Source organism: Crocodylus siamensis, chromosome 10 (assembly GCF_052110815.1).
Source record: "Crocodylus siamensis isolate JL-2025a chromosome 10, ASM5211081v1, whole genome shotgun sequence".
Lineage (NCBI taxonomy): Eukaryota > Metazoa > Chordata > Crocodylia > Crocodylidae > Crocodylus > Crocodylus siamensis.
In genome coordinates, this window is record NC_143404.1 from 47,073,988 (window position 1) to 47,094,790 (window position 20,803).

The following is a 20,803-nucleotide window of genomic DNA, read 5'->3' on the forward strand; positions in this document are numbered from 1 at the left end:
TAGCTTCAGATATGGAGCTTTTAACATAACATAATTTGCCCAACTGCCGGGCAGGGTAGGGAGGGGACCCAGGGCTCTGGCAAAGGCAGGAGGCAAACAGACCAGAACAAACTTTGCTCCAAACCCCACACCCACCCACAGCCCCCACAACTTCACAAATAACCACCCCTCCCCCCCACACACTTTAAAAATAGCCTCTCATGATTTACATACCAAATCTCTTGATTTTTAAGTGTTTGTCTCAAGATTTTTGACAGGGTGGGGTTGGAAATACTGCACTGATTTTATGTCCCTCCCCAACCTGATTGACATTTGGCATAGGTACATATTATACAGTTTTATAAGCTGCTGAGGGGGGCAGCTGTAGCCCCCCCCGGCACGGATGTTACCGGCTCTGATCAGCTGAGACTCCGGCACCCAGGAATTGCACCCGGGTCTCGGCCTCGGTGCTGCAGGGAGAAGAGAGTCAGTATTGCATCCTGGTGCCCAGACCCTATGGGGGGGGGGGTCCTGGACCTGCTCGAGGTTCACTAGGGACATGGAGGAGGTGGCCTGCTGTGGGGAGCATGGGGTAAGGACATTACCTGTACTGGCAGCTGGTGCCCTTGCTGAGCTGGCAGAGGCCTTCTTACCTGTCAACTTACTCCCTTGCGAGGTCAGTTGTTCTCATTCTCCTGCCACGTCTTGTTGTTATTGCTGGGATACAGTCCTTGCTGATGCTTCATGGGATCTTTCTCTGCTGATTTCTTCATGGGGCTCCAGCCTCCCCTTTACCCCACCCTTACCACATCCGTGGCTTGAATGGCTATCATTGTTAGGAGTCTCTCCCTTTACGGATGATCTCTTCTCACCCATGTCTCTCGCTGGCAGAGGAGAGTTGCTCCTATCCTGGCGGCTCTTCTTAAATTGCCTGAGGTCTCGGCCCCACATCCTGATGACTATGCTTATCACAGTGTGGCCTTAAAAACGTTTCTTTACACATTAACTGAAAACGCAATATAAAGTTCTACCATCCAGCCTTCCCTGAGATAGGCTCTGAGGTAATATATTCTTGTCATGGCTTCTACAGTCTTGCCCCTTAGGATGAATCACTGCCAATTAGCCAGTCTGATTCCCATCCCTGGTCAGCCACTGGACTGCCTCCAGGTCTCACCCTGTCTGTTCTTGCATCGCTGCCTGACTCCTGTCCCTACTCAGCCCTGAGAGGTACCTCTGAGTCCCAGTGTTGCCAATATTGATTTGGCCTTAAACACTTCCAGTATTCTCTGCTGGGTTGCTCTGTTCCTTCTTGTGATTCAATCTTTGCTGAGGCTCACAATGGGCTTAGTGCCCGGAGCGAGCCGTGCACATCTTCCTGGCCCCACCCCCCTCTGGCAGGTTTCTTCACTGCAAGCTGTATCTCTCCCCAGTTGTGTGCTGGCACCCTCCTCTCACCCATTTCTCCTGGGGCATATCTCCAACTCTACCCTCCTTCTGAGTCACTCTGAGCTTCCGCTTCCTGGCTCCCCACCTCCTCTCAAGGTTACTTGCTGCTTCTCCCCTTCTCCCCTGTCCTTGCCATTGCTAGTTCCCCAGTCCCACCTCCTCCCAGGCCCTGCCCCATTTTTCCCCTAACCCAGAGGTTCAGGCAGTTGCAAAACTGCTGTGCCAGAGATTGTTGTGTTGGTGTTGGTGCCTCTCTATCTGCTGGGTAAGGAGACAGAAAGGAAAAAAACCTTAGTTTCATAGTTTGTAGGGTCGGAAGAGACCTGAGCAGATCATCTAGTCCGACCCCCTGCCATGGCAGGAAAGAGTACTGGGGTCAAATGACCCCAGCAAGATGTTCATCTAACCTCCTCTTAAACACCCCCAGGGTAGGAGCCTGCACCACTTCTCTTGGAAGCTGGTTCCAGACCCTAGCCACCCTGACTGTGAAGTAGCGCCTCCTGATATCTAACCTAAACCTGCCCTCTGCCAGCTTGGGACCGTTATTCCTGGGCACTCCTGGCGGTGCTCGGGGAAACAGTGACTTCCCCAATGCCTGCTGATCCCCCCTGACTAGTTTATAACAGGCCACAAGATCCCCCCTCAGCCTTCTCTTTTGGAGGCTGAACAGGTTCAGGTCCCGCAGCCTCTCCTCATAGGGCCTGCCCTGTTGTCCCCTGATCATAGAAGCGGCCCTCCTCTGGACCCTCTCGATGCCGTCGACATCTCTCTTGAAGTGCGGCGCCCAGAACTGGATGCAGTACTCCAGCTGCGGCCTGACCAATGCCGCATAGAGGGGAAGGATCACCTCCTTGGACCTGCTCGAGATGCATCTGTGGATGCATGCTAAGGTGCGGTTGGCTTTCCTGACTGCCTCCCCACACTGCCAGCCCATGTTCATCTTGGAGTCAATGATGACCCCCAGATCCCTTTCCGCCTCCGTGCTGACAAGAGGGGAGTTCCCCAACCTGTAGGTATGGTGCCGGTTGTTCCTCCCGAGGTGCATCACCTTGCACTTGTCTGTGTTGAAACCCATCCTATTCTCATCCGCCCACCCTTGTAACCTGTCTAGGTCAGATTGTAGCCTGTTGCATCCTTCTAATGTTCCCACGTCCCCCCACATCTTAGTGTCATCAGCAAATTTGAACAGGGTGCTTTTTACCCCCTCGTCCAAATTGCTGATGAAGATGTTGAACAGTGCGGGCCTGAGGACCGAGCCCTGAGGAACCCCACTGCCCACGTCCTTCCAGGTTGAGAAGGACCCATCCACTACCACCCTCTGGGTGCGGCCCTCCAGCCAGTTGGCGACCCATTTGACTGTGTGGGTGTCTACACCACAGCCCCCCAGTTTCTTAATGAGAACAGGGTGAGAGACAGTGTCAAAAGCCTTCTGGAAGTCCAGGAAGACTATATCCACTGCTACCCCTGCATCTAGTCATCTGGTGATCTGATCATAAAAGGCCACCAGGTTGTTTGTTGTCTCTTCCCCTCTCACAACATCTGATACCAACAGGTGTACAACCTACTTTTGTTGGTTGTAACCCTCCTAAAATTGCATTCCTGCAGAACAGTTTGCCAAAGACTGGCTTTTTTCATACCTGAGAGATTTCTGACCATCCTTCATATCCCTCACCATTTTTAATTTCTTTTTTTTTTGCCTGATAAAGGATGTGTGTGTCTGAAAGACTGCAAATAATAACTTTTTTGAGACTATTTAGTTGGTCTAATAAAAGACATTGCTTCTACCCAAAGACTCCAGCTACAGGTCAACAACCCCCTCCCTCCACCTTCCTGGATCATCCAGAAAGAGCACAAAACACTTGCAGATGCTCCCTTTGTTAGAACAATGGGTGTTTGTACCCAAAAGCTTGCAAAAAAGAATTTTTTCAACTATTTCAGTTGGTCTAATAGAAGATAGCTTATAGTGGTGGTTTCACCAGTCTGAATGCATTTGCTATGTACTGAGCTCCAAGGAAAATAGAGAATGCCTTCTGGCTAGTTTGAGTCTTCTTTCAAGATGGCTTATCCCAGGAGCCAATATGCAAGAATGCCAATCTGTGAAAAAGCCACAAGATAATGGGTGAGAAGCAGGTAGGGGTGGAAGTAGGGAAATATTGACCTGCAGCTGGAGTCTTTGGCTAGAGGCACTATCTTTTATATTTAATATTTCAGAAATCATTTTAAAAAATTGAGATGTATTGTGTAGGCCTACTGCCTTATTTTAATTACAAGAATCTTGAACGGTATGCTTAGACTCATATTTGAGACTATCAGTATAGCCTGTATTTTTCTTGTAGTAGTTTACTGTAGTGTAGGTATAATGTGAAATGTGTATTTTAAAAAAATAGTCAAGCAAGAGTATACATAACCACTAAACTAAAATATCATTCCTTTCATGTTATTATATATTTATGGTGATCCCATGCATCTGAGTAATTTTCCTAAGGCAGTTTTTTTATTCAGCGGGGTTGGAGCAGGGCCAGCCGCAGCTGTATTGCTGGGCTGGAGAGGACGGAACCTCCAGGACCCCTGTGCCCACCCCACTAGGCCCTGCACAGCTGGAGTGGGGTGGGGTGGGGCATGGGACAGAGCCACGGCTCATCTGGGGAGCATGCGGAGGGTTGGTGGCTCCTGCTGCTGCAATCATTCTGGGGACCATGGGTGGTGCAGCTGCTCCCCCAACTGTAGCCTCCCTCCCAGCGTACCATGCTCCTCCACCAGGAAGAGCCCAGCACAGCCCCAGCCCCAGCCACAGCTGAAGCCTTCCCTGCCCCACACAGATTGGGGGCATGCACCCACTATGCCTCCTGGAGTGCATGTAGTAGCAGGAGCCCCTGGAGGAGCCACAGTCCCATTCCGCTGGTTGGTCAGTGCCTGCCCCACCCCTGCTGCAGCTGCTGGAAGCCTTTGGCCAGGATTCTTTGCAGCCTACTGCTGCCCCACATTTGGGGAGGGCTAAGCCCCATTAGCACCCCCCCTTCTGCCACCTATGCCCATAGTGCATCTGGCAAGTGGGAGTTGGGGGTGGGGGGGAATGGGGCAATAGTAGCAGCCCTGGGAGAGCCTGTGCCACTGCCTGCTTCACTATCTATGGTCACAGCAGAACAGCAGCAGCAGCAACTGCCATTCAAGTGAAGAATCCTCTCCCCGTCCTCCTGCCCCTCCCATGGTCCCATTGCTCTCCAGTGGTCAGCACCCCCACCCTGCTCCATTCTGAGAAGTTTTTTATGCTTCTGCATATAAGACCCTTAACCTCAGTTCCACTTTGGAATTTCCAGACATCAAATAATGGAGCCTCTCAATGCAAGTTTAAAGAAAAAGGATGTACATGGCAGAACCAAGGGAAACCGAGACACAAAAGTGAAGGGGTTGGTTCACAGTCAAAAAGTGAATGGGAAACAAGCCAGGAGAAGAGCTGAGTGCATATTTTTGGTTGAGGGGTGTATTTGGTAGCTGTGTTTTTCTGAGATAAAAAGAAAGGCAGAACTCTTTTCTCTTTGATGTGTAGGTAAGGCAGGATTCCTTCCCTGGTGGTTTCAGATGGCAGAAAGGTAGGGAGGTGTAACATTTTTTCTTGTTGTTCAACAATGAAGTTTAAATCCAAAATCAGCAAAAAGTCAGCATCTTCCCTTGTTTCAGGGATGTATTTGGTAGCCATGCTGGTCTGAGACAAAAAGATATGCAAAACTCTAGCATTCTTGGTTCAGAGATGACACCTTGTATTAGACCAACTAAGAAATGACACCACCAGGGAAGGAATCCTGCTTTATCTGCACATCAAGGAGCAACTCACAAAGACATTCTCATGGACCCAGAGGAACAGACTTCTACTTTCAGCTTCTTCTGTACAAAAATGAAGTTTATTTTCTACCTATGGGGAGTTTTTACTATCTTTAAATTTCCCTAAGCCTGAGGAAGGGCACATGCACCTGAAAGCTTGCAGAATTTTTTTTTTTAATTTCTTAATTGGTCTAATAAAAGGTATCATCTCTGAACCAAGAGTTCTAGAGTTTTGCATTTCTTTTTGCTTGAAACTTTTTTGGACATAAAATGCAGATACTGCATTTCACAGCAGTGATACTGAAACATTCTGAAATTTTATCTTGGTTTTGCTAAATTAGTATTAAAAATTTAAGTAATTTCAACAAGTTAAAATATTGCCAGCCAACAGTTTCTCAGCAGCAATGCTTCATTTTCTGAGTTGAAATGTTTTGACTTGAGATTACGAATTTTCTTCATAATCCAAGGCTGTGACAGAACTCCAACTGGTTACTAGTACCAAGGATAATAAAAAGTCCTTTTTTAGATATGTGGGGAGCCAGAGGAAAAGCAAGGGCAACATTGGACCCCCACTGAACCAGATGGGACAGCTGATGACCAATGCCCAGGAAAAAGCCAGCCTACAAAATGGGTACTTCGCATCAGTCTTTCACCAGTCCCATGGGACACCCCTGTCCACTGTGGGACAGGAAGGCCTAGGTGATGGAGATTCCTTTCCCTCCATCAATTCTGACCTCATAAAGGAACACTTTGAGAATCTGGATACCTTCAAGTCAGCCGGCCTTGACAATCTGCACCCCAGGGTACTCAAGGAGCTAGCGAGCATCATAGCCCAGACTCTGGCATGGATTTTTAAAAACTCTTGGTGCTCTGGTGTAGTGCCTGAAGACTGGAAGAAGGCCAATGTGGTGCGTATCTTCAAGAAAGGGAGGAAAGTGGATCCGGCTAACTACAGGCCCATCAGCCTGACTTCTATCTCGGGAAGGTCTTAGGAAAGATGTCCCACAGTTGGACATCAACATGGATGGTTGTTCCTCTGGGTAGCGGAGCATTTGCTGCTGTCACATCCAGCGCATCACAAGCTATGTTTCCCCAGTGCTGACATTCATTGGGTCATGCCCATGACAGCAGTTTAATTGCATTGCCATTTGAAAAGCAGCTTTCCTCTAGGTTCAGGTAGGAAATGCTGCTGGGATGATGGGGGTGGGGGCGGTGGGTCAGGAAATGCTATTTTATAGTAAATGTCCAAGTGTTGCCATATCTATCTAGGGATTTCTTGAGTCTAAAAAGGTTGAGAGCCACTGCTATACACCAAGCAAAGTTCTTCCCCTTCTGATCTTAGGGCTAGGGAAAGAAGTTACACATAAATTAGTTTAAGTGATCAGAAACTGTTTTAAACCATTAACAGAACATAAGTTCAATCCACATAAACCAGTTTCAAAACAGCTGAAACTGGTTTAAAATAAACCTGGTTTAATGTAGTATCAGACTTAACTGATTTGGGACAAACCAGTTTATGAAACTTCTGTTCCAGACCCCTTCCTGGTTTAAGTTAAATCAGAGTTTCCCAGCATCCCAGGATGCTTTTCAGCCCTGGGCTGGGCTGTCTGCTCTAGAGAGCAGGGCTGGCTCCACCCCTCTCCTCCCCAGCCAGAGCAATATCACTGCTCCAGCTAGCTGAGAAGGGGGTGGGGAACTACAGCTGGGGTCTGCCTGGCAGGGGCAGAGCAGTGTCTCTCAGGCTTCCCCCTGCCTGCCTGCCTCCCACCACTTGCTGCCACCTTCCTCCCCTCTCCTACAGCATGGACCCCAGTGGCATGGACCCCAGCCAGCATCTGGCCATGCCACCCCCATATTAGCTAATACTGAGAAGTGTTTATATGTGTGTATCTTCAATTTCACAGGAATGGAGGCAGACAGAACAGTGTCTGATTAGGCCTTTCTGGAACTAACCATCAGGTCAGCTGGGCATATTTGTCAGCCAGCCAGGGCTGCAGCTCTTCCTCCTTTCTTCCTGAGGAGAAGCCATAGTGGCTTGCAAATGGCTCGCAGATGCCTGCACCCTGCAGGTAAGAAGAGCTTGAACTAATGAGAGAGATGCTTTTGTTTTCTTTTGTTGTCAACAAGTTGTGTTGATAGACCAATAAGCTTTGTGTTCTGATAAGCTCCCTGCTGGTTTGCTTCAGAGTCATCAGGGTGCAGGCATCCCCTAACTGCATCTCCTACCCTGAAACCCTTATATCAAATGAAGCTTCACTATGCAGCGATTAATGCTAGTGATTTTTTCTAGGCGTCAATTACTGAGCCTGGTTAGAGCGCAGCTTCCTGGTCCCATAATCTGTTAATGCTCAACAGGGGACAGAGAGAGGTGTGAGAAGTTTCCTGGTTTGCAATGAATGGGACCTGTCAGTGGTGTCAGTGTGCGATTTAGGCAAATATGAAGCATTAGCCAGCAGGATAAGAAGGTGGCAGTAGATCTGCCTGTAGCAAACAAGTTTACACTGTCACAATGTCCTCATCAACTCTTTGGGAAGTGGCTGTGCACACCCCAAAGAACAAGACAGCAGAGGCACTTCTGAGAGGCTTCAGTGGCACTCATTTCCTGTCTACAACTGCAGACAGTATGAAGAAGCAGGGAGAGGGATATTGAAATGCTCATCCAGTGTCATCAACAGATGCATGCACTCCACATAAGCAGCTCCTCCTTCCCTCCACTTTGCTTCAGAGTTCTGGCTGGGGACCAGGGCCTGCCAACTCTCCCTGCCCTTTGAGTGGCAAGTAGCAAAGGCTGCTTCCTCCTCCTCCAGGCACACCCCGGCTGTGGACTGCGCAAGCTAGGGTGGGGGTTTAAACCTGTCCCTAACCATAGCAGCCTGTTAGGGCCTGGCTATGCCCCTCCTCAGCTCAGCACTGTGGAAGACAAGGGACTCTGATGCCCCCCAGCTTCTAGTCTGAGCCAATGCAAGCATATGCCTGCATTTCCTTTATCAAAAGTGAACATCTATCCACTTGCAAATCAGTTCAGTCTGTGCAGTTTAGACTGACTTGCAAAGATTTAATCAATTCAGGCTCAGGCTTGTTAAATGTCTGTACTTAGCTTAGAAGTGCCAGAGATGCCATGAAGTCCACTAGAGACTGTGGACAATGTCTGACCACCAACAATGGCTGACGTGCACTGGCAGAGCTATATAGGGAGAGCCTCCAGACTGGGAGAACAAGGAATGTTTCAGGTGGCATTGAACTGCATTGACAGGGTTACAGAAATCCTGGGACTGAAATAGTGTAGGGCCTTCAGGTCAGAACTGAAGATAGGGCCCCAAACTGAGTAACGCCTGATTCAACCTAGTGGTTTTTATCTGTCACTTACAATTGCTAAAATTTTCCTTCCATCAAAAATGCACTTTATATGTATTGAAGCAGCTGAATCGCTGGCCTAATTCTTTTGCATCTTCACCCCTCCCAAATCATACTACATGTCTTTACCCCTTGCAGATATACAGCTGTGAGGGGACTAAAGCATGTAAGTCAGGATACATGTGTTACATAGAGAAGTGGTGGATAGATAAATAAATGGAGAGAAGATGGCAATGAAAAAATTGTTTGCAATTGACTGTTTAATGACTTCATAAAGTTATCAACTTGCTGGCAGCTCCTGGCAGTTTATTTTAAAAAGAGAAACTTTAATATTTAGCCCCAAACTCAGCAGCACTAGAAACTCCAAACTCAATAAGCTGCAGAGGGACTGAAAATAAGTTTAGTTTGAATTAAATCGGACCTTCTCGTGTAACATAACCCCCCCCAGTTTCTTTTTTTTCCTCTTTCTTTCTCTTATATAGCTAGCTAGCTAGCTAGATATGCATTCCCTCCCCTCCCCCAACTATTTCTGACTTTTCCTCTCTCTCTCTATTCCCTATAGACAAGCATAAGGGAGCTCAGACTTAGGATAAGCTTTAACATTTTTATTTTAGTAGCAAGTTTTTGGTTTTGGATATCCACTGTTTTATATGGTATAAAAATAGGTTTGTATAAAAATAGGTTTGTATAATATACAAATATAATTGTACAATATACAAACCTAATATTGTATAAAATTAGTTTTGTATTGATTTTTACTGTTGTATATTGTATTATTATCATTTTCATATTGATTTTTATTGTTTCATATGGATATTGTATGGTTTAGGCCTGTATGTGTAAGTGGACTAAAGTAACGACAAGTTTCCATTTTGTATGTCAAATCTTCATCTTCTATCCTCTGCCTGGGCATCCTCTGTGTTGCAACTGTATGATTCATGTACCCCTCCCATGTAAATTGCTTCCTGGATGAATGAGAGTGATTGGGAATGATTGCAATACAATGGTAGCAGGGCTCTACTGAATGGCCTGTAATGACTGGGCCATCACCTTGCATCGATTCATCTGGGAACCATGGACCTCACCCAGGAACAGAGACAAGAACCCAGCATTTGAAAGACAAAAGACCCCGCAGAACCAGCAACTCTACCATTGTACCCTACCATTACAGACACCCGAAACTGCACATCCCTGCATGGAGCACGCATGCTCAGTATGCCAGGGGCTGACCCTTGCCTGGGCAAGCCTCCTGTCACTAACGTCACACAAGGTCTGCCCCTATAAAAAGAGGCAGTGAAGATAGACCCAGCAGGAATGTCATTTCCTTCCAGACCAGACCAGCTTCATGTCACCTATCCACCCCAGAGGCCCTGCTGGCAAGCCCTCTGGACAACACTGAACTGAAGGAGACCCTGACTGGCCATCGAGGATCAACGTCCAGCCTGGGATAGGTAGATATTACCTGCACACCTCCTCCTATAATTTGGACTCTCTTTATCTCTGTCTGTCTCTCTCCTCCTGGACTTTAGTGGACTTCAGCCCCTGTACCAGGCCTCTCTAACCCCTGCTGCCATTGTGTGTGTGTGTGCGCATGCAAGGAAACCAGTAAGACATTGTGTCACCATCTCCCCTGTTCAATAAAACCACTGTCATTTGCAAACCCGAGTTGGGTCATGTTTTACTTAATTCCAGTCCCTTCCCTATATTAAATTACAGTCTCATTCTCTCTCTCTCTCAGCTCCAGCCCCCCCTTTTGCTAGTTTCCTGATCTCCTCCCAATTCCGTCTCCTCTTTTCTGCCACCTCTCAGCCTCTCCTTGATTTCCTGCTGTGCCTGCTGCCTTTCAGCCTTCCGTGCCATCTACTGCCTTTTCCCTGTGACTTTCTGCTGCCTCTCTCTGTTTTTCTGTTGCCCCTGCCGCCTTTCAGTCTCTCCACCGCTTTTCCTGTGCTTTTCTCCTCTCCCTGTGCTCCCCACACTCCTACTGCCTTTTCCCCGTGACTTTCTGCTGCCTTTTTCTACTTTCCCACTGTCCTGCTGCCTTTCAGTCTCTCCTGCAGCTTTTCCTGTGATTTTCTTCTGTCTGTCTCTCTGTTTTCAGGCTTCCTTCACCTTTTGTACTCCTCCCCCCCCATGCAGCTTACCAGCTCCTCATAGCTGTCCTGCAGTTTTCTCCAGCAGCTGGAGCCTTTCTCTAGCTCCCAGAACCTACTGCCGCTCCCTGCAGCTTCTCTAGCTGCCCCAGAGCCATCCTCTGGCTCCCCACACCCAGAGCCCCTCTTCAACACCCACACTTTCCCTTAGTCCTATTTTCCCTCTCCCCACCTACCTTTTCAGCTCCCCTGTAGCTCTGGCTCTGGTCCCAGCCTCTGTGCCAGCATCGGTTTTTGTTCTGCAGGCTTTGGGCATTGTATTTTAATCAATTAAGATCAATTAACCTAAAGTTACTCCCTAGCCTCAGTTCTTCAGCCCAGGTCCCTCTAGTCTACTGGTTCTAATCCAGTCCCGGTAACTTTCACTCCCAGCAACTTTCACTCCCTACACTTCTACTTTCTTACCTTAACCTTTCCCCAGGAATCCCAAGTACGCCAAGCACATACATACATACATACACACACATCACAACACCCAACTTAGGAACTCACCTGTGTGTATGTGTAGGTGGGTGGTATGTGTGTGAATTAGTGAATACACATATATATACATATATAGATATCATTGTGTGTGTGTGGTATATGAATTAATAATCCACATATGTGTATTGGATGTGCAGGTGTTGGTAACTGATTCTCTCTAAATTTGGTGTGTGTACTGTGTAAGGGCTTAAACTGGTGATAGGTGTGCATGAACCTAGACTGGTTATTTTGGATGTGTGTGTATCTGAGTTGCTAGTGTGAGTGTGTATGCCTAGTGGGGGTGTATGCACCTAGGGAGTGTATGTATGCTTAATTGATTTTCATGTGTGCATGTGCAATTGTACATCACACCCTCCTGTCTAACAGCACAATACTGACATCCTGAGCATTGGCCTGACCCCTCAGGGCAACACTCCTGCACCTTTCCCTTTCTCTAAATATTTGATAACTTGTTATCCCAGAATCTCAATGGTAGGGTAATGTTCTGCTGTCCTGTATAAACCATAACTCAGGTATCTAAATTAAGGCTGGAGAGTTCTATTGTAACTCAAAAAGAATACAAATTTGGTTTGACCTGGACCCAGCATTCTTTTCTTGTCCTATAAAAAAATACTGCTGCAGCCTTTGTAGCAGGAGTGGGCAATTATTTTGGCTGGAGGGCTGCTTAATGAGTCTTGGTGAGCTGTCCAGCCACATGGGTATCCCCACTCCTTGACAGTTGCCCTGCCCCCTAGTTGCCATAATGGGACCAGAAGTCCTGTCCCTTGCCCCCCAAAAATACTTATTTTGGGATGGGGGTTTGCCATCTTAGAACTAGAAAAAAAACAACCAAATCATACACTAAAAGTGGAACACCTACTAAAACATATTTTATTTTTATTATAAAAATAGTTGTCATTGTGATACGGCAACAAGTCTACCCCATCACAGAACTCTGGGGGAGTGAAGGGAAACAGAGAACTTATCTTGGCAATGAGCCCAAGGAGAGAAAGGGGCAGGGATACCTGGATGGAGGAGAGAAGGACATGGATGGAAACAAAAACAAAGAGCTGCGTGCATGGGGAGAGCAAGGGGAGAGTGCTGGCTGCCAGAGATGCAGGAAACAGCTGGAAGGATTTAAAGGGGAATGGAGCCCGGAATTAGATCCTGAAAGAAGACAAAATAAACCCAGAGGAAATATGGATAGATTATAAGAGAGAGACAAAAGATGAAAGAGAGAAGGGAACAGAAGGAGAGTCCTAGAGAGAGACTTACCTGGGAAGCTGATGTGAGGTGATGATGGAGACCTCCAAGTTGGTGAGTCCAGTACCAGGGGATGTCTGGTTCCTTCCCAGGGACCTAAAAGAGAAAGAAATAAGAGTGGATGAGGATTAAGAAAAGGAAGAGGACCCCACATTTTGATATCAGTAGAAAATACAAAGTGGCACAGGATTGCCATCTGTTTGGGACACAAGCGGAGGAGAATGGGGCAAGCAACCAAAGAAGTGAGAGTTCCCAAAGAGTGTTACCTCTCAGCTCCGTGTTCTTGGGGAACCCTGACACAGGACGCAGACTGTCTGACTTACAAAGAATCTCCCCCCTTCCCCTCCTCTACCTAAACAAAAACTGATTAAGATTAGAAACACACCTAAAACCCTCCAGATAAGGGTGACAAGAGTGAAACAACTGCCCTAGGTCTCATTTGCATCCGAGATGGAACCAGATGACAACACATTTACATGGGAGATGGAGAATAGAAAGCCCGAAGCAGAGACTGGAGTGAATTCTGGGATCAGAGAAGCAGGGGAGCACTGCATGATGGGGAATCTGTGCTCCAAATGCTAATCAATCCACGCACCCAGATCAGCATTTATCAGACCAGTTCTAATCTGGATTTACAAAGGACTTCCTCCCCCCTACCCCACACCTTGAAGCAGAAGTAAAGTTTAATAGGCATCTCAGGCCATACATTCCCCGGTCCCACTATGGGAGGCCTATGTAAACTTAATTGGCTAAAACTCAGTTGCCAGGTTAGGGAATGCTGAGGCAAGAGACCGAGTCAGAGCGGGTATGGGCAACATTTGAACAATGGTCAAGGGTTCATCACAGCATACAGCCCATTGGAGCCCTGACCACAAGTGTTGTCATACGTTTCCCGGGATGACTGGTGGAAGTCCCCCACCCTGCAAAGGTTATGAACACTCCGATAATTACTTTAAGTCTGTTAAAAGACTATAGTAAGATATGGAAAAGTCTCGCTAAGTTGAGGCTTGTTCACAGCAAGTAAAAATCCAAAACTCTGATGCTGCAAGCTATCTATTGTTTCTGAAGAAACCAGGAGATATCCTATCTGCTATCCATAGGAATTTCAAGCTGGCTCCCAAGTGTCTGGTTACTCCCTAACCTTATGTGTTTCCTGATTATCAAGCAGTTTCCTGAGATGTTCCAAACCAGATAACCCCTTGTTAATAGAAAAGATAATTATTTACACTATTAAGAATGCTTGAAAGAAGCTGAACTAAGGGTATAAAAATCTGTAAAAAAAGCAGCAATGTGTGTGCTGACACCATCCACTGTTCTTCCTGAGATGCTGAAGGAAACAGATCATCTCCCTTCAAGGATCATGCTATGAGCTTTACCTTCCATCAAACAACCTGAGTGCCTTGGACTGGTGAGATACCAGTGCTCTCTTTCTCTTTTCTCTTTTCTCTCTAGGCATACAATTCTGAACCTGAACTGTATTAGTTAAGCTTGAGCTAAGTTTCCCCAAATACTTAGTGAAACCAGGGTAATACTGTAGCTGTTTGTGTTTGTTTTTCCTTTGCATGTCTATTACTACTAGTGCCATTATATATTTTATCTACTTAGCAATAAATAACTTTTATAGTCAAACTGGTAGTAACTGGGTATATTTTCTTTCTCTACTTCTCTTTCCCCATTTGCTCTGCAGCAATGCTTCTTTTACCTAAGCTAAAGATCCCTGTGAAGCCCCAGAAATACTGTGGGGTCTGCTCATCAAAAAGGCTAAAGATTAGGACGTGCTGAGTTTGAAACACATAAGGGGATCAGCTTGTACAGGCTGATTGACCCAGTTTGACTCAGACGTGCCCTAATGAACTGAATGCTGGCCCATGAGGGTGTCAGCTGGACACCCAGCCAGATTCAGAGGTATTCCGTTTAACCGTGTGCTTGTGTCTGACTGCAGTTTATTGTTGCTCCGATGAACTGATTCTTGGCATATGAGGATATCAGCCTGTCCATGCTGATCAAACCAGCCGTGTCAGACGTGTCACGTTAATCTGTGTGTTTGTGTGTGTGTGACTGATTTGATGACTTGAGGAACCCAGCCCCATTGAAACTGAGTCCTGCAAGATAGCTCTATTGGGGGTGAGGACTTGCAGAAGGGAGAGATACAGCTCTGTATAGAAACACAAGTAATACAAGCAGCACATTGACATAATTACCAAGACCCTAGAAATGTATCCATAATAAATGAGCACACCCCAAAGTAATGGGAAATCTTGTAACAAGAGAGAGTGAATCCAAGATGCTAGTTGTCTAAGAGAGACATAATAACTGTACGTAAGAGTTATTTGGCTGAATCGCAGACACGATATCTTCTTCGTCTCTCAGAACTTTGTTTATTTCCCTACCTTATTACATCAAAGTCATGGCAGGAAAGAAATAAAGGAAATTAAACAGTTCATATTAAAAAAAGAGACTGTGATTTATTTTCTGGGTATAGCTCAACTGGCACAGTCACGATTTGTGGTTGTGTACTGTATATAGAAGGGATTGCATAGTAACTAAAGATAAAGCCTCTTTTATATTGTGTGTGTGAGGTTTGGGGTGTGTGTATATGGTGGGGCTTGGGGGAGCGTATGTATGGTGTGGGGTGTATGGGTGTATGGTGGAGAATGTGGGGGTGTGTGGGGGCATAGGATATGTTGAGGTGTGTGTATATGTTGGTGGGAGTTATGGGGGGAAGGGTGTGGGTGTGTGAAGGAGGGTGGGAGGCATGGGGACTTCCCACACACTCCCTGATATGGCTTGCAGCCCCCAATTGTTGTCAGCAGCAGCAGACAGGGGTCCTTAGGGAGCTTGTGCCTGCTGTGGGTGCTAGCATCTGGTGGGGCACAGCTCCAGCCGGTGCTGAGCATAGTGGATGCGGAGCGCAGCCTACCCAGCCACCTCTATCATGTGGGAGAAGCCCTGTGCAGGGAAGCAGGGGATGGGGCTCTCTCCATTCCCAGCAGAGTCTGTGGACCTGCACAGCAGGGGGCAGGGAAGGCAGCTGGCTCAGCATAGCACTTCCCCAAGTGCAGGAGCTGTAGGCACGTGGCCCTCATGATACAGGCAGCAGCAGGAGCCAGCTGGGAACTGCAAGGGCGGGGCTGGCTCCTGCTTTGTTCTGTGGTCCTGGTGTTGCAGCTGGGAAACGTGGTGTGACATGGAGCCAGCTGGGCCAGCTGGGCATCTTCTGGCATCTTACGGTTCCTGGCTACAATGCCAGGACTGCATAATGCAGCAGGAGCCAGCCTGGCCCTCGCAGTTCCCAGCTGGATCCTGCTGCCACCACCCCTGACCTTCAGTGGCAGTGGGAGGGCCCCGCACTCGTACCCACCCACTATCACTTTCCCCCCTGGGGCCTGCCACTTCTACCTTTCCCCTACTGCTTCCCTTTCTTCCCCACCCGGCACCTCTACTACCTCCCTGCCTGCCCACCCACTGCTCCCCACTCCCTGCCAGCCCCTCAGGCAGCGTGCAGTTCCTAGCTACATATCTAGGACCACACAGTGCAGCAGGAGCCAGCTGAGACCTGTGTGGTGCCAGCTGGGCTGGGCTGGCTCCTGCTGCACCGGCTATCCTCTCCTTCCCTCTACCCGTTCTTATCTGAGTCTCCACTCTTGGGTGGAGGGAGGTGGGAAACAGCCTCAGGGTTGCCAGACCAGATGCCTCTGCTAGGCAGAAGCTTCTGGCTTGGGGGCTGGGGGGGTAGGGCCAGGTGGGCCTTGCTGCTGCTGTGGCTAGGGCCTGCCAGCATCTCCTCCTGGGTCCTGCGGCTGCTGGTGCCTTGTCATCTTTGACAGGCAGCCACGGGAAGGTAACTAATTTTCTAATGTTTTAGGGGCTCTGCAGGTAAGACAGAATGGCCTGGTGGGCTGGATCTGGCCTACAGGCCATATTTTGCCCACCCCTGCTTTGTAATGTGGCAAGGCTCCCTGTCTTTCTACTGGTAGAACGTAGTGACGAATGTCAGGTGTTGGAACAACAATAGGGAGGCTGACTTAAGCATTGCAGGGAGATAATGCTAATTTTTCACAAGGTGGCAGGATTACTTAGTGATTAGATTGAGACTGGCTATTTTACATATACACCAGAGTGCATCAGGAGGAGGAAGCTGGATTGAATGGAGCAGAGTTACACCAGCATAAAACTAACATAGATGTTAGAGCAGTATCCAGATCCTGGGAGTGTAGGACTCTTGACAGGAACATTCTTCTGGTGTCACCCATGTGGAACCAGTGGGATTACTCCAGGTATTTACTCAACAACTCTGACACTCACCTGTAGGGTGACTCTGGTTAAATCTATAAAGTGGAGCCAAAAATGCCTGCCTCCCAGGGCATTGATTTTTTTGCTTCAAATGCAAGTACAATGGAGGTGAACCCTTCTTTTACTCCCACTAGTTTTACACTGATGTAAATCTGCAAGTTTCTCAAGAATCATTGTTGATTTATGCTGCTGTTGTAATAAGAGTAGACTCAAGAGTCTGTTACATAGATTCTAGTGTACATCCCTACTGTAAATTCAGATGAAGTCCATGAATTATGCTCCCTTTATTCTTATACTGAGCTAGCAGAGATCTGAATCTGGCCCAGTGGCCACATGAGAACAGGGCTTGAGTAAATTTTCTACTTTGTTTTGTTCTTTTCTTATCCTCAGTTGCATGCCCTCTCCCTCTGATTAAGATGGATCATTTTCTTTGTCAGTTATCTACTGTGCATAAATTAAATCACTTTTAATATAATTTAATCTTTTTAGAGTTCTACTGTATTGCTTGTTATTATTGTTAATCTTCCTGGTCTTTGCTCATCTAATTATCTTATTCTGTACTTCACCCTCTAGGCTTTGCAGAACCTTTGGAAACAGGGATTTTATGGTATGCCTCAGTGTAAGAGGGGAAAGTGGGGACACTGACTGCTTTTCTTTGGGAGTCAGATGCTCAGCCTTGTCCCTCTGGTGGCTGTGAGAGTGGCCTGTCCAGAATGGGAGAGCTTCTGATTTGAATGCATGTTGCTATATTTAAGAAAAAATCAGCACCCTGGCCATGGGGATTGCTGGTGTTCACATTGCCCTGGTTAGAAAAACAGCAATTGTTTGTTGATTGATTTTGCCATCTTGCTGCAGTTCCAAGGAGCAGTTGTGGGTCACAATTTATTATGATTAATTCAGGAGCAATATACATAATTGCATTTATGGAGTGCTTTTTTTCAAAGCATCTCAAAGTGCTTTATAAGGGCTAGGCAGGCTCACAACCCTCTGAGGAAGTCCCTACTATAATCAGCCCTTTTTTTTTTTTTACAGCTCAGGCATAGAGACACACAAGGAGACAGATACTAGTAGCTTGTTTATCTTTGGAACACCAAGCTCCCATGGTTATCTGAATAATAAAGGCAGTGGTCACATAGCTGGCAGGCAGCCATACTTGTTTCTGAGGCTGCAGTCTGAGCACATTTTCTCCTGCATACTGTGACCCCCCATTTTGGCACCTGTCTTTTACTTGACCATTAGATTCCATTGCAGTACACTCAGACTTCATTTCCTAGCCTGATTTTTGCTTTCATTTACATCAGTCATCAATTACATCTGTTCTTTTACCCTGCTGAAGTTGCCAAGCTCTGACTGAGAGCAGGATTTGGCTCTGCCTGGTGCTTTGCTGAAGCCCAAATGCAGCCTGTAATCTGTAATCAGTTTTCTCCGATGCACTCCTTGTAAGCTAGCCTGTTAGGAGGCCATTACATCTATTCCATTACCTTTTGTATATGGGCTAGTATCTCTATTCTGATAACATTATGGTCATTTAGACTATAAATGGGATGGTCATTTAGACTATAAATGGGTATTTACGCAGCATGCTGAATTTGCTCTTGATTGCTAAATGGATAGTTTGTTGAGCTCTTAATAAGCACAAGGAAACAAGACTGCTCCCACTAGGAACAGCGACAAGCTCTGTTGTTGTCAGGTGTGCCTGGCACTGGGTGTAACCCATTGGTTAGGTCTTTTGTTAACAGTCTGTGAGCATATTACTATGATACCCCAATTTATCTGGCAATTATTTTTCCTGTTGTCATTTGCTATAGCTGATGAACCACCAAGGTTTCTTTAAACCCTCCTCCCAGATGCTTTAGTAAGTACCAAGTTAAACTAGCATCAGCAAGAAGTGTAATCCTGGGCATGACACTACCTGTGCCCTCACCTGAATAATGGGATCCTGAGGTACCCGGTAGCCAGTGGCCCCACTCAGCTCCCTGGGTAGCTGCTGCAGGGTCCCCAAGCAGAGAGCCCCCCTTACAATCAAACAACCTTGTAGACCATTATTAAACTATTTACAAGATTTAATTATGTAGCAGCATTAAAAATGGATCCACCTGCAGAGGGACAGAGTGCAGAGAGACAGAGTTTGTCTCACAAGGGACACCGTTTATCTTGAGGGTGAGTAAAGCTGTTTTGCAGATAGGCCTCTTGGAAGTGGGAGGGGTGATGTAACCCCAGCAGGGTTTGAATGAGACACGTTAGCAAAAGCCCAGGAAAAGTCCTGGCCTGGGATTGATTGGGAGGCATGGTTAAAAGAGGGGAACAGTTTTCTTGGGGGGGGGGGGGGCAGTGAGAGACAGGCTGGAGACCAGAGAACGGCTCTCCCAAGGCCGCCCCTCCGAGACCCCCTGGCAGAGCCCTGCAGAAGTAGCAGCAGAGGCTGCACTGAGAGTGCTGCACTGTGTCCATTCTCCCTCCCTTCCCCTCCAAGCCTTCAGGGGCAGGACAAGGGCGGAGCTGCCTGTGAGGAGACTCTGAGCCTGGGAAGACCCTTCTCAAGCCCCTATGTGGCTGGGTGAGCACAGAAGGGGAGGGGGATGCAGGGCCAGGGGGGAAACTGCTTGAGACTGCCCTGGTTTTTCCTCTGAGTGAGGCGGCCCTGGGGATGGGCTAGACCTCAGAGGGTTGTTTCAGCCCCGCATAGGCATAGGATAGTTTAAGGGACAGCATTTTTGCCAGCGGGGGGGGGCTTCTCATCCTTCTTTTGGTTTGGTATCAAGGGGGGAACTCTCGTTATATCAGAACAATGGATAAGTTGTTCCCTGAATGGCATTTTCAGCAGGTCGAATGCGACATTGAATATGTGAATATTATGTAATACCTGACACTGTATTGGTATTAATTTTTGTGATGCTTCAGGTGGGATCCTGGTTTCACAATGTGTTTAATAGTGCCTGGTTTTTTTTTCCCTCTGATAAAATGGCTAAAGGGCTCCAACAGTGGGTGAGGGAACTTGGAATTATATAAGAAGCAAGTTAAATGATTTCTACATGGGGGTGTTCAGTAAGTCAAAAGTGGTATTGTTTCTTCTGTGAATGTTATGCAATTTTGTGAAAGTGAGTATGTATCAACCTTGTGAAACCTCAAGTGGGTTTGGTTTCCTTGTTGCTTTTCTTCATGTGTTTGATAGTGTCAGTTTTTCTAATAAAATGTTTCAAAAAAAAAAAAAAGGCCCTGGGGAGGGGCAGGCTCAGGTGCTAGGAGGAGCCCTGGGCTAGAGGCACAGACTGCTCCAGCCACCAGAAGCCCCCGGCCGGGCTTAGGGAGGGGCTGCATTTGTCAGGTGCTGTGAGGCTGTGCTGGGCAGGGGGAACTTCATAGTTTCATAGTTTCATAGTAGCTAGAGTCGGAAGGGACCTAGGTAGATCATCTAGTCCGACCCCCTGCCTTAGCAGGAAAGAGCACCGGGGTCAGATGACCCCGGCAAGGTGCTCATCTAACTTCCTTTTAAAAATCCCCAGGCTAGGAGCCTGCACCACTTCCCCTGGAAGCTGGTTCCAGGCCCTAGCCACCCTGACTGTGAAGTAGCGCCTCCTAATATCTAATCTAAACTTACCCTCCGCCAGTTTGTGACCGTTATTCCTGGTCACTCCTGGCAGCGCACGGGGGAACAGGGACTCCCCCAATACCTGCTGATCCCCCCTGACCAGTTTGTAGCAGGCCACAAGGTCCCCCCTTAGCCTTCTCTTGTGGAGGCTAAACAGGTTCAGGTCCCGTAGCCTATCCTCATAAGGCCTGCCCTGCTGACCCCTGATCATACGAGTGGCCCTCCTCTGAACTCTTTCCATATTGTCCACGTCCCTCTTGAAGTGTGGCGCCCAGAACTGGACGCAGTACTCCAGCTGCGGCCTGACCAGTGCCGCATAGAGGGGGAGGATCACCTCCCTGGACCTGCTCGAGATGCATCTGTGGATGCATGACAGGGTACGATTGGCCTTCTTGACTGCCTCCCCACACTGCCGGCCCATGTTCATCGTGGAGTCAATGACGAC

The 20,803-nt window shown here is 47.5% G+C and overlaps 1 pseudogene; it reads right to left on the minus strand.

Moving 5' to 3' along the window:
• Nucleotides 1-385: 385 nt before the first annotated feature.
• LOC149856551 (uncharacterized) overlaps nt 386-20,803 on the minus strand; it is a 76,409-nt pseudogene continuing 55,991 nt past the window's right edge.